The sequence below is a fragment of the Syngnathus scovelli genome, chromosome 4 (assembly GCF_024217435.2).
Source record: "Syngnathus scovelli strain Florida chromosome 4, RoL_Ssco_1.2, whole genome shotgun sequence".
NCBI lineage: Eukaryota > Metazoa > Chordata > Actinopteri > Syngnathiformes > Syngnathidae > Syngnathus > Syngnathus scovelli.
Window position 1 is genome coordinate 18,936,250 of NC_090850.1, and position 13,846 is coordinate 18,950,095.

General features: G+C 41.3%; 2 protein-coding genes across 3 annotated transcripts in view; both read right to left on the reverse strand.

Moving 5' to 3' along the window:
- Positions 1 to 13,846, reverse strand: part of pkma (pyruvate kinase M1/2a) — a 111,098-nt gene that overhangs the window by 25,408 nt on the left and 71,844 nt on the right. The gene's annotated exons all lie outside the window — the stretch shown is intronic.
- The window catches only part of slc12a4 (solute carrier family 12 member 4), a 194,754-nt gene that overhangs the window by 13,349 nt on the left and 167,559 nt on the right, over positions 1 to 13,846 (reverse strand). The gene's annotated exons all lie outside the window — the stretch shown is intronic.

The window sequence follows — 13,846 nt, forward strand, 5'->3', positions numbered from 1 at the left end:
TTCAATCGTACTTTCTGGATGCAAGTCCTATTTAGGAATTTGGCGACACCTTGTGGCAATGTGGGATATTTTGGTGAATAGCTGGGGATACTATACAATACCCTATTACTCATTACATATTTTTTACCATTTGTTTCTTTTTGACAAGTTTGCAACAAAACATTTTTATTGTTATGTAAGTGTTTCAAACTTTATAACTTTTTTCGCTCAAACTTAGTTATTAATTTAGTCATCTGTTCAACTGGACGCAATATTTAAAAATATCTGAATATTTTTGTAAAATAGTTTACACTTTTTTATAGACATTACAATTACAAGTCTAAACTTTTTATTTTTTATCGCAAAGTAAAAAAACATAATTATGTGATATTAACACGATTTCTTTTATCATGTCGCAAATTTCTTGTAAGATTAAACATTCATTTTTACAATAACAATTATTGTTGAATCAGAATTATTTTTTGTCATCGTGACCCTCACATTCCTTCATACTTCACCGACATCTTTCAGTCATTTTTCCCCCTAGACACGGCTGCTGGCTTCTCTCATAGTGGTGTTAGGCGGCTAAAGCGAATCAGGTGGTGGGGGCATCATAAGACGCTTGCGCCAACACCATTGACATCACGCCAACAGCTGTGTGGCTAATGTTTTGTGACACGAAGCCCTTCTGTTTCTCCGATATTGGAGACGCCGTGTTCCATCTTCAACAAATGGCTTTGCGACTTTGTCATTCACCCCCTAAGTCCCTAATTATCACTCCCCTTCTTTTTTGCCCCCCACCCCCCACTACACATAGGATCCATATGGACGCTGTATTATTCCGCTGTGCAATTTGCAAGTGGCATTTATGACAATGGCCTCAGCCAGCCTTTCTCCAAAAGAAAAGAGAGGAGGGGCGGGGGAGCAAAAGTGTGGTGCAATCTGGCAGCAACAGTCACCTCCATTTCTCTCTCTCTCTCTCTCTCTCTCTCTCTCTCTCTCTCTTTCTCTCTCTCTCTCTCTCTCTCTCTCTCTCTCTCTTTCCCCGCCTCCGTACACCACTTCTATTTCTGTGTGCGCCTTTTCCCTTTTGTTATTAATTTAATTTTTATAGCTTTCACACCATTGGCATAAACAGCCCCCTATCTGCCTTCAAGCTGAGGAAAAGGAAATAGCTGATGTTGATTTTTTTGCCTCCCCCCCTCTTCTCCCTCTCTATCTTTTTCTCTCTACACCCCTTCATAATTCATTTTGGGATTAATTCCTCCCGTCTTTGGAGACAATGCTCATTCTTTATTATTTCCACTTCACAGGCTTGATGACATCCACCTATCCACATATCATATTCGGGGGGAACATGATACCCGGCAGACCTTCTACTTTAATTTCTCACAATACTTTTTACAGCTATGAGGCAGAAGTGCCAGGTCAGAGCTAATGTTGCTATGGTATCGTATCGCTAGGTCAAAATAACCTCTTTTACGCAAAGATGGCACAAAATAGTTGTTTAAGAGCCATATAAACAGATTTGGCACTTATTAAATCTTACAGGTTACAAACTTGGGGTAGGGTTTGAAATTAGGACTTTTAAATAAGGTTTGGGGTTTTAAGACAGATTTTAAGACAAATTAGGGTTTTAAGACAATTTATTTAAGTGTTTTAAATAGGCTTTGTAGGATTAGGGTTTGAGCTTCAAATTAGGGTTTCAAACAAGATTTGTGCTTTATGTTAGCGGTAGGGTTTCAAGTCAGTACGGTTTAAATTAGGGTGTCAAATTGAGGACAGGGTGTGGATTTACATTAGATTTTCAAGCTTTAAAATGAGGACTCAAGCAAGGTTTAACTTCTCAAGTTAGGTTTTGGAGCCAGAATTAGGGTTTTAACCCATGGTGACTCAAGTTGAGGTTTCAAATCAGTTTTAGCATTTCAAGATAGTGCTTGAAGTTGGGAAATCACTGCAAGGTCAAGGTTTAAATTTAGGGATTTTTACAAAGGACTAGGTTTCAAGTTGAGGTTTCAAATACGGTTTCTTGTTCTTATTAAACAACTGTGAATGTTAACGACTTCTTTTCATCTTCCTGCTTTGTCCGTCCTGCTCTTCTTTCTTTTTCCCATCGTGCATCTCCATCACGCTATCTGCTGTGTTCCATTTCTCTGCCTCTCGTTCTGCCTGCGTACACGCCCTCCCTCTTTCCCTCCCTCACTCCATCTGTGTTTTTGTGCCAATCTTTTTATTCCTATCATTCTTTTGTGACATGTCTCTTTTTCTGCTTTTTCTCTGTCAGCCACTTGCTCAAATGGCCACATTTTTAGGGACCATTTTCACTTGCCAAGGGCGCTCTCCCTTTTTTTCCAGGCATCTGGCAAACACACAGGCGCCTGCACCTGCGTGTGCGCACACACACACACACGCACACAAACACACACACACGCACACATACACACACACACACAATATGTTGCATCTTCAATTCACTATTAAGTGGGACCCTGAATTTCCCCTGAGCTCTGTTATGGCGGCGGCCACTTGGAGAGTCCGGCTGTGCGAGATGTGTTGTCTGCTCCCTTACCATTCAATTACATGGCTGTAATCTGACAGGCTCCTCATGGCTTGTGTGCGTGTGTGTGTGTGTGTCCTGTCTCTGTGCATTTTACCTCATATCATCTCTTGCCTCTGTATTTGTATTCTTGTAACGCCACAAAAAAATGCATCAAGATGACACATAATTTATTAATTCATTAATCAGGGTTTAGGTCAATGACTTGGATGAGTTTGGTGTGGAAAAACTTCAGTGTTGAATTTTTAACTTTATCAATCATATTTGGGGTGAACTCCAAATAGACTGGAAATAATTCACAGAGGCAAAAACATGTCACAAACTATTCATGGTAACCGCCATCTTGAGTTCCTAGCTTACTTGGTCATGTGCATCATATGATTCTATCATTAGGCTTACTGTATGCAAATGCAGTAACCTCGTGAAAGAAAGAAATAGAATCGACTAAAAATAATACACAATGCAAAAAAAAATAAAAAATGGCCATGGCGTATACAATCGTTCACTTGCTAATTCCTGCCAACCACTATTTTGTGCAAACCAGAAAATTATCCACAAAGTCAGAAAAGTTCCAGTACAGGGCCACTTCCTGAAGTTGTCCAAAAACTTTTGCCAACATATTTCTCATTTGTTCATCATGCATGGTCTTTGTAGTCTTTTTATTTTCCCCTTGGTTATTCGACACTGTACTAGCTATTCATGTCCTATCAGTCCATCAAGTTCTTCCTTCATCAGTGTCGTCGCGTTCTCTCTTTTATCTTCATCTACTCCCACTGTCTTCCCCTCCCTTCCTCCTTCTCTCTCTCTCGCTCTCTGTGTCAGACTGTCTATGCAAGGCAGGCTAGTCGCTGGCGGTGTTGACCTGAGAAGGGCTGACATTCAGGGACCGGTCCCCCGCCTGCAGCACTGACATTTCTGCCAGACTTTGATGGCGCCTTTGAAAAGAGATGTGTGGAAGGGAAGAGCTGCCATGTCTCCCTTCCACCCGAGCAAGAGAACTCCAGCTACTCTAGCAGCCGACTATACGAGTACTCGTTCTAAGAATAAAACCCCTCGGACAAATTGTCATTACTCTGACAAGATATAACAACTTTTACAGTTATATGAAGCCTTTCTACTACATTTTAAAAGGTAATGGGAATTTTTGCTTTAGTGATCCAAAAAGTGCTCGATGGGGTTGAGGTCAGGGTTTTGTGCAAGTTCCCATACAATTTGAAGTTGAAGCAGGTTTTAGTTTTTTGCATGCAAACAAAACATTTTTTTTAGAGTCAGTATTGTACACAGTGTGGCATTAAATTTAGATTTTTGGCCAACGCTCGGTTTACTGTTTTAGCTATGTGGGACAAACAGTATGTGAACAAATTACACAACAGCATACAAAAATCAAAGACTCCCCCACCGGGAGGCCTTCAAAGACACATTTTACTCTTCGAACCGACAAAACCTGCGCATGACGTGGAAGGGGACCTAGTTATCCATTCACCCAGCCCCCTCCACCTGGCCACGCCCCCCTGCTGTGCTGCCTTCAAAGAGCGCCATGTTACCCCATCCGCCCTCACAGACCTCTTTTTTTTTTGCACTCATCTCGTGTGTGCACCATTCACAAGAAAGACTACAGAAGATAAAATAATGACCAAAAGAATGGCTTGATGTGTTATTCCTCTGACAATCATTGCAGAGTGATTTTTTTGGAAAAAAAAAAGTGTTCTGTTGTACAGTGACGGCAAGCTGCCTGCTTTGGCAGAGAGTCACTGCTCTGTGTTGTTATTGAAGATTTTTTTTTTTTGGGAGTTGGAGGATGGGAGCAAAGCACAATTAAAAACGACTTGACGGGGTAGACGAGGATCGAAACGCCTCATTTTGTTTCCCTCCGAGGAGTTGCGGTGATGTTGGTGGCAGATTCTACTTCCACACAAACGTCAATTCAAAGAGCCAGTTGATTGCACTTCTCAAGTAAAGCATTAAATAATTCCACACTTTCACATTCAAACAAACCCTTTTCTTTGTGTGTAGACACATCAGATGAATTTAAGTTGACTCGTGATGGGTTTTAATGATGAGGGGCTGACAAAAATGGTGTTTCCATTTCATCCAATTATCTTTATATCTGTCATGTTAGAGCCTTCTTTGTAATGCAGCTCACTTTAAAGTTCCTCTTAGATCAATTGGTATTTTCTTTAAAAAAAACACTGCATGCTTATCAAATCAGTAAATTCAACACCGGCGGCTTTCGTTTCTACTTTCTGCTAGGTTAACTTTTAAATGTAAGAAAAAAAGACAATGTTGAATTGTATGCACAATATATGTAAAGCACATTTTGCATGCTTCTCATTATCAAAAGCACAAAGACAGCTTTTAATGAATGTTTCTTCCACCCAAACAAATTGTAACCTATTTGGGATAATGAGCCACATTGACATTTACCCATCAAACGTCCTATTAAAAACAACAAGGTTTTGTTATGGAAACCCAGAATAGGTGCTTATTAGGAGGAACCATTCCATATTTTCAGATTAAATTAGTTCTAGCTATTATTTTTTGAAGAAATCCACAATTGATATGCGATTTAATAGCTTCTTATCCATGTTTTAACTCATGTTTAACCCCCCCAGGACAAAAAAATCCTAGCTCCGCCCATGATGCTTGTCTATACAAAATTGATGTAGAGATGGTAAAGAATCAAACCCTTCCAACATTACACAACAATCCCAAACTCCCCCTCCCTCCGAGCTGCTGGTGCGGGGATTCTGCCTGTACTGGGCTATTGATTGGGAACCGGGCTGCAGCTCACCTGCTAATTGAAAGCCGATCGGGGGGGCCCTGGGGCAGAGCTGTAAAACAGGCCCCACGTGGCATTAAAAGCTGAAGGCTGACGGGCGACTGTAAATCCAGTGGCGCTAATAGCGCCGCTGTACATCCATCTGTGTGTACATGCACGCAGTGCACATATTGGTGTTTGTTCTCCTTAATGTGCACATATTAACCACAAATGTAAAGTACGTGCGAGTATCTGAAACGTGTGTACGGGTTTGTCCCGCGTGACTGTAAAGTGTGTTTTTAGTCGATAGTTTTATTTCAAGAATAATCTGCGTGGATGTAACTCAAGGCTTCTTTAGACAGCAAACTAGACCGAATCAATAGCGTGTCTGATAGTTGCAGCCAAGTGGTGCCCTCCATTTTGCCTCAATTGCTGCAAGATATGATTAATCAACAAGTAATTCCACACATTTGACACAAGTATTAACATTCATTAAATGAGTAATTGCTCATTAAACTCATTCCGAATTCTTTTCATAGCCCTGATCTTAAAAGTTTATTGTTTCACATTAAAATTAGGGTCAACCGGTTCAGGGTGTCCCCCGCCTACTGCCCGATGACAGCTGGGATAGGCTCCAGCACCCCCGCGACCCCCGTGGGGACTAAGCGGTTCAGAAAATGGATGGATGGATAAAATTAGGGTTTCAAACTAGAGTTTAAAACTAGGGTCAGGGTTTCAAACAAGAGTTAGTGTTTCAAACTAGGGTTACTGTTTTAAGTAACATTTATTTTCCAAAGGTGCGATATGCCACAAAATGCCTAAACCAGAAAATCGGAATAAATGAATCACAGTTGCAATAAAGTGACAATAATGACTCATTTACTAATTTCGGCAAACAATCTAATTTTAAGCTTTCGAGGATGCAAAACATTTTGACATTGCGATCACGTTAAATCCCCAAAAGGCTTCTAACTCCGCCATTATATCAGACTCTAATTTCATTGTGTGGAGGAGGGAATGGAGGATGGTGGGGGGCCCGACTCATGGGGGTTGGGTCGCCGGCTGTCCTGCAGGACGTCGTGTGGAAACAGAGGTTAATTGGATCGTAATTAGCAGCGGGGTGATTAATTGATAGCGTCAGTACATTTGGATGTTTCCATTGTGGGCTTGGCAAATGAGAGCATGCAAGGCCAGGGGAAGACAGGCAGAGGGAGGAAGATACACCAAGAGTGACATTATATTGATGACATTAACTTCCTGCACCACAACTCTATCCTTGAAAAGCAACAAATGTTGCCCAGTTTACCTTCAATATGTTATTATTAATAACAATATTCATCTAATGGAAGACATTGATCTTGTTTATGATTTTGACATGAATTAAAATCCTTATCAAGCGACTGCAGCATTTTCCCTAAATAGGTTGGATTCCAATGTTCGTCATCTTACTGTTTTAGTTCTCATTTAATATTGTACCTGAAGAATGGTTTACAAAAAAAGTCCTGGAACACAAACTGTTGGCCTGTTAGCGGTTATCAATTGAAATAGTGCTTGACTACAGGATAACATCCATATTATTCTGCCTTTAAACTTTTATTGTCAGGTTCCCATCTTACTATATATCCATGTACCAACTGTTAGCATATTAGCTTTAGACTATTAGCAGTAATTCATCCTTTTTTTTACATTCATACATTCTATGTGTTTTTTTTTTCAGTTAATGATGCAAAAATTGCTCATCATCTCTCATGTGATGCAAATTGTTCATTAAGTACAGGGTCTCTTACCCTCACGAATGTTGCAGCGGTGGTCCATATGAGGATAGAATTAAAATTAATCAAATGTGCCTCCAGTCGGGTCCTATCACACAGCGCCAGACTCCCGCCAATGAGCCCACGTCGCTAAATTTACATTTCATCTTCTTCAGGGGAAAGGTAGTGCAGGGGAGGTGGTACAAAATTTTTCGGCCTGCCACTCGCCAAAAAGGTCCTGGAAGGATGCTAACGTTCTCCGGGCCGCACACGGTGAATCGCAGTGAAAAGCCACCCGCCCCTTCCCAGGCACACTTTTGATGAATAAGTGGGAGAAAATAGAGGAGATGACAGCAGGGGAAATATTTGCTGTTGTATTTGGAACACTCCTCAGATGCAAAGAATGTGGGTCGGAGTATTTGCACAGCTGCCTCCCAAGCAGAGTGTTTGAGCGTGTGCCCGCTAGAGTCTATTTGTTAGTCAAAGTCACTGCGCCTGTGTTCTTCAAGATATTCGGGCCTTTGGTTGTGTATTAATCCTACCCGTTCCCTCTCTCTCTCTCTCTCTTTATATACGTGTATATTTATATAAATACAGGAATACAAAGGCATTGCAGTGTGTGCGGAGTGCGAGCGATGGGATATATATCTAGGGAAAAGCAAATCCATCTGTCTTTCTTGGATACAGGCACCAGAGACAAGGAAGACAGAGAGGTTCTGGCGCTCGTAGCTTCCTTATCACCGCTCGCTCACCACATGTTCACCAGCTTTCCAGCTTCCATCTTTCAAAGAAAAGTCGAGTCTCCGGAGAAAGCATTTGCATCGTATGCAAATCTGCTATTACCTTTGCCAAGCGTTAAAGTGCGAACGCTAAAGGTATTGTTTGATCGGCGTTTATATGGAAGCAGGGCAGGATTACGCTCACAAAATAATCTGCAAGGATGGCATTTCAGGTGACCTCTTCCAAGGAGTCTATCCCAGCTGACTTCTACAACTTATTTACTGTTTTAAGGTTTTTTTATATTTCTGTTAACTAAATATAAACTCCATAAAAAAATACATACTTGGCAAGAGTTCATAACCTCCGGATTTATGCATGGCGCACGCAAGGTTATCAAAACAAAACAGGCAATTAGGGCACACTGTAGCGTTATTAAAATGCTCCTCTTGGACACAGTGGTACTGTTGATTGTATGTGATGTTTCCCAGTTCATTATACTTGAGGAGAGCATGGCATCTCATGCAGAACTATTATGCGGAGAGTGGTAAATAATGGGACTAAAAAAAAAAAAATGTCCTATTAAACTCGGCTGAACTTGGAGGGCGACGGATGAATGAACATAACTGTGTGTTTTTACATTTGTGTACCTCGCGTGGATGCTAATGGCAATCGGAAAGCTTACAGATGAATAGCGCCATGTTTTTGTGTGTGTATTAAAATGCAACATTATTGGGGAATAAATTGGACTCTCACAGAATTACAAATCACCTCACCCTTGCAAATATGTACGCCGGACAAAAGTGATAGCAGAAGAAGCTTATAAAAGCATCAATCACGTCAAACACCATCATTCATATTTTTATTTGGTATTTGTTAAGTTGTTGCCTCTGCTATTATGGCAGCTATTGTTTCATACGTTCCCCAGGCATGTCATGTTTCTATTAGTCGGCATTTATAATGTAGAGATATAATTATTGTAACAGGGTGTCGAACAACGAGGCTGAGTTGACAGATAGTGACACAAAAATGACTTTACTGTCATAGTGTGCCATCCTGAGTGTTTGTACTTTTGTTTCTAGTATTTCTAAAATTATAAAATCTAAACAGAACTGATTTTTAAAAGACATTATATCGAAATGTACTGTTAAACCCCCCCAAAACCTGTCTTGCAATGTACTCCAATAAGCGTGCAGGCTTTAAATGAATTAAATTTACAGGGATTCTACTGAGTGCCTTGTAAAGGATTCAATTGGTGATTACAGCCTTCTGCTTTGAATGCAACGGCTGATAATGGACCCATATACTGTATTTGGGACAGATGTTTGATGAGAATGCCTGTTTAGTAACAAGCGCCAACCCTGGGGGAACTTTATGTCCTCTCCTTATAAAAATAGAGGTCCAAAGAAGAAAACAGAAGCTTTTTCTTCAGCTTTCTGGTAAACAAAGTCTTAGCTGAGTGCAGTTTAAATTCACACATCATTAGGATGCAAATAGTGAGCTCAGACTGTGTTTAGACAGCGCCAGTGGACCGTGTTTCATTTGATTACATGATGTCCCTCAACGTTGCTCACCGGGCCCAGCGGCTTTTTTTTTCATCTGTCCTGTCGTTGACCCTCCGTTTCGGTCAAATGACCCGTCCGTGACACAGTTGCGCCGGCTCGTTCCGTACCCACATTCCCAACGTCCTTCCTTTGCACTCATACTGCATTTGTCAGTTTTGTTCTCCTGCTACTTAGCCCTGAGCTCCCTTTTTTTCACTTCAGATAATTCTGAAAAAAAGACAGGATTAAACACAATAAAATTATTTAGCATTCAGCTAAACCTTCTCAGAAACTTTGCATGACTTCACCGTACAAAAACGTGGTGGAAAAAGTCAAAGAACGAGTTCTAGCTAGCTAGCTACCTAGCTACCTAGCTAACAACGAATATGCTTTATGCCAGACAAACGGAGCAGGAAACAGTCAAGTGAACACGCCATTTGGGAATTAATCCATCTTTTTTCTATTCCGCCTATCCATTGCAGGGTTATAGCCCATCACATTAAACTTGGGAGGCCGAGAAGTAACATACCCCCTGGACACATTGCCAGGAGATTCGTAGAATCTTTGGTGGCTGAAAAACCAGCAATTCAATTAAAGGTTCGAGAAAAATACGCTCTGCAAGTCATACAGAGTCCAATAGCCTAATAAAATTGTAGCAAGATGAGAAAAATCAAAGCACTTAGACTTCAGGCTATGTTGTTCTATGAAAAAGGACCAGAGTTTGGTTGCAAATTGGAAAGGTCGTACGTAGCATGAGAAAAGTTCCCGAATCATCCTGTAGGTGGTGATAATGTGCATTACAAAGGATAACCGTCAAATGTGTGCTGCCCCCAACCAGAAAAAATCCGGAAATGCCACCAAAATCTAAACCACAATTGCATGGCTTCATTCTTTCTTCAAACCATCCACAGAGTTTGTTAAAAAATCAAAACATGAATAATTCACCTCACAGGGAAGTATCACTACAGTGTAAGGTTTTAGAGTTGCCAGATCTTACCATGTAAACCTGAAGGGAAAAAAACAGAGGCAGCTGAATAATTTAAAGAAGAAATACGTGTTTTTGTCACGTTTTAAAATGTTTATAGTGTCATGTGGCATACTTCTGTCATAACCCCCAACGATCACGAACAACAGTTAGCTTTTTCACCCCAATTTTTAGCTTAACTAAAACTTAAATTATTATAAATAAATATGTAAATGATATTATATACAAATATATAAATTCAACTTCCTGCTTCTTATAAATAAACCCTGTTGCCCTCTATTGTGGGGCTGTGCAACACAAATTTGAGTTTGCGTTACCACAACGACTGGGGGAGGCGCTCGGGAGTTGAATGACGCCAGCCAATTCAGAACCTGAATAGCTTTATTGTCATTGTACCGCAGGGTGCAACGAAATGGAACCGACACCGCCCATCCAAGAGACGTGGAAAAAAAACAATGACCACCAGGGGGATACCGAAAGGTAGTCCGCCTTTTACGGTGCCCCATTTTCGTAGATGAAAAGAAAAAACATAAGGGAGCTGTAAGGGGAGCACAGTATGGATGAGTATTATATGTAATCTGGAAGAAAAGGCCAAATTGTGGAAAAAAGAAAGCGCCCATAAAAACAATAAAAGCATCGATTGTGATTTCTCTGGAGGCCGCGCTTCATCACCGAGCTGCTGAGTTATAATAAATTACATGTCAATTAGTGTTGTGGATCCCTGTGTCATCAAATATACACATTAAAAATTAAAATTAATTATAATAAAAAAAATTAAAATTAATTACAAAAAATATATCATATATAATATACTACATATTCAAAGATAACATTTTATAATGTACACCATTTAAGTTGCCTGTCCTTCAATCACACTTTGAGCTTGGCAGAGGTAATGACGGAGACATGCCCTTGCGGATGAGCGGCCTAAACTCTCCTTTGCGTTCATCCGTCTTTCCCTCACATGACGACTGCGCTGTCGCCGAATCAATTTGCGGGAGGCAAGCGAAACATTAATTTGGGGAGGGGATTCTCGGCACGGGCTTTGGTTGACTTCCTTGGCGACATAGAGCTGAAAATCGGAAGGACACAAAATGCCCGCTGGGGCCCAAGATAATGGTCCTATGCACATAAATTATGGCAGGAGCAGGATGGCATTTGACAAGCAGCGGTAACTTACTATTATTGCCTGCAACCCATGATGACAATTCCCGCACTAGCCAACAGGTCGGAGCGATGTAATATGCATGGGATTCATGCAAATGCTTCCAACGCACGTCAAAAATATTGCCGCCACTGGCTAGAAGCCTTGTATCTTGGAAAAGCAGCCTCACTGTCAACCATGCATCATATTGTACTTTATGAATAGATTTGGAGCCCCCCCTCTCCCTCTTTTCCCCAGGGGTGGGGCGGGGTCGCACAGCTGGCAACCCCCCTATAAAGAGCCACATAAACTTTGCCGCCCAGGTAGACGCCTGGAAATTACAAGCGGGGCTTACGAGGGTGCCCTGGAACAGCAGGGATCTAATCTCCCAAAGCCAGCATCACCGCTTCCGTGAATAGTCAACGGCGTCACAATAAAAAAGTGGCATCATCGCCACCAAGCGCATTACGGCTTAGTGGAGACACATCACTTACATTCCCGCCACAATGGGGACTCCTAACCTTGTGAAGAGTGTTGTTCTCTTCTGGCTATTTATGCCCTACTTTTTTGCACGGCTCGCCGTCGATGCTGAAGAGCCGTCATAGCACGCCGCCGCCGATATATTCGAGGCTAATGGCAAAACGGCAGGGGCACCCTGACACCCTAATGGTGTTGATGGTTAATGTTTTCATTTAGATTGAATGGGAAAAGTAGTAGCCACATGCAAAGGGCATTTGGTCCGAAGACCGTTTCGACAATAGCATTCATGCAGAGCAAAGATGAGTAGACGAGTAGACGAACTGATGTTGACCATTGTGTATGTAATTTTACACACTAATATTTGTATTACACGTGTATGCAAATTAACCGACTGTTTAAAGTGTGTGTGTGTGAAATGACAGTTGGATGTTTACGCTGTGTGAATGAATGTGGTGGACCGTTGTTGGTATAATTATTCAACATATAAACAATGAACAAAAAATAATGTCACAGAAAGTAAAAAATGATTCAAAAGAAGTGAATGCACATTAACGATCAGCTCACATGTTCAAAAGAGAGTAGGAAGAAGTTATAAAATTTTCATTTGGCTACATTTGACTCAGATCTGATTGTCTGGAAAGGATCGGCAAAATCTGGCATCTGGTATGATGTCATAACTTGCTGATCGATAATGACAATTAATGGTGTCATTGAGCAGATCCGCAAAATAAGACAACGCAATCTCGTTCACTTCAGGGACATTTTGTGCTGCTAGAGTTAATTTTCCGAAGTTTCTCAGCATTTTCAGTGTTTCTCAGATTTATTTTACAATCCCCCCCAATTTTTGTGAATAATTTCTTTGTTTTCTTAGTGGGTGTTGCATTCCCAAAAGCATATATTATTTTTACACACATCAACATGCGTGTGTGAGTGTTCGCATGTGAACGAACAGACCGATATATCCGGAGATGTTTCCTATATTCCCATCTTTACCTTGCCCTCCAGTCTTTGTGCTGCCTCATTATTTGTCTGCAGGGTTTTCATTAGATTCCCCAACTAGCAATTAGCGCTCCTCTCCGAAGCAGAGGTGAAACAGTGGCACTCGATGCCCCTTGCCTTTTATTGCATGGTTAAGTAGACTTCATGCGGCTATTAATAACACCGCCGCTATAGCTTAGAAAAATATGCACTTTGGCTAACTAGGTTATTGCATTGTTTACTTTGCCTCAAAACATCACAACGAACAAATGTACCTCCTGTCCTTTCAGTCTTATTTCCTTCCCTCTCCAAAGCTCCATTTTTTCCCCAGTTTGGGTACAAAGAGATGCAGAGAGAGGAAAGTTAATTAGAAAGACGTCCACAGAGGGGAGAAAGGAAGTGTGGGGGGGTGTTTTTGGTAATGGAAAAGGAGCTCTGCATGGAAACAGATGGGCCTGAATTTATTAACTTGCAGGAACGCTTGAAGGAAGCTGCCGCGACCAGAAGAGACCAGACCAGACGCCAGGCCGGTCAGTGTCTGGACCTAAATGCTCGTAGGAGGCTCAGTACAGGTTGGGGCTGTCTGGCACCCAAAAATAGAACGCAGATTTATCTCCGGAGTGTTGCAAATGACCCGTCAGTGCGGAACAATGGATGCAATCCGCCTCACTGGTTGACATCTTTTAGTACACGATTTGACAGCCGAGACGAGTAATGGAGTCTTTATTCGCGTCAAAAGTTAGTTTTTGGATGTGAGGGGACTCCATTTTTTATACTCCGGATGCGATAAACACTCAAAGACAAAAAATATAGCAGGCGATGGGTAGAGTGGAAATTGAGTGAGTGGGCTGTAAACAAAAGAATATCTTCAAGAATGGAACCTTTGCAGTACAAGCAGAAGCTAAACCCACACTGCCTGCATCAAAGTTAGCTACACAACTACGTACACAATC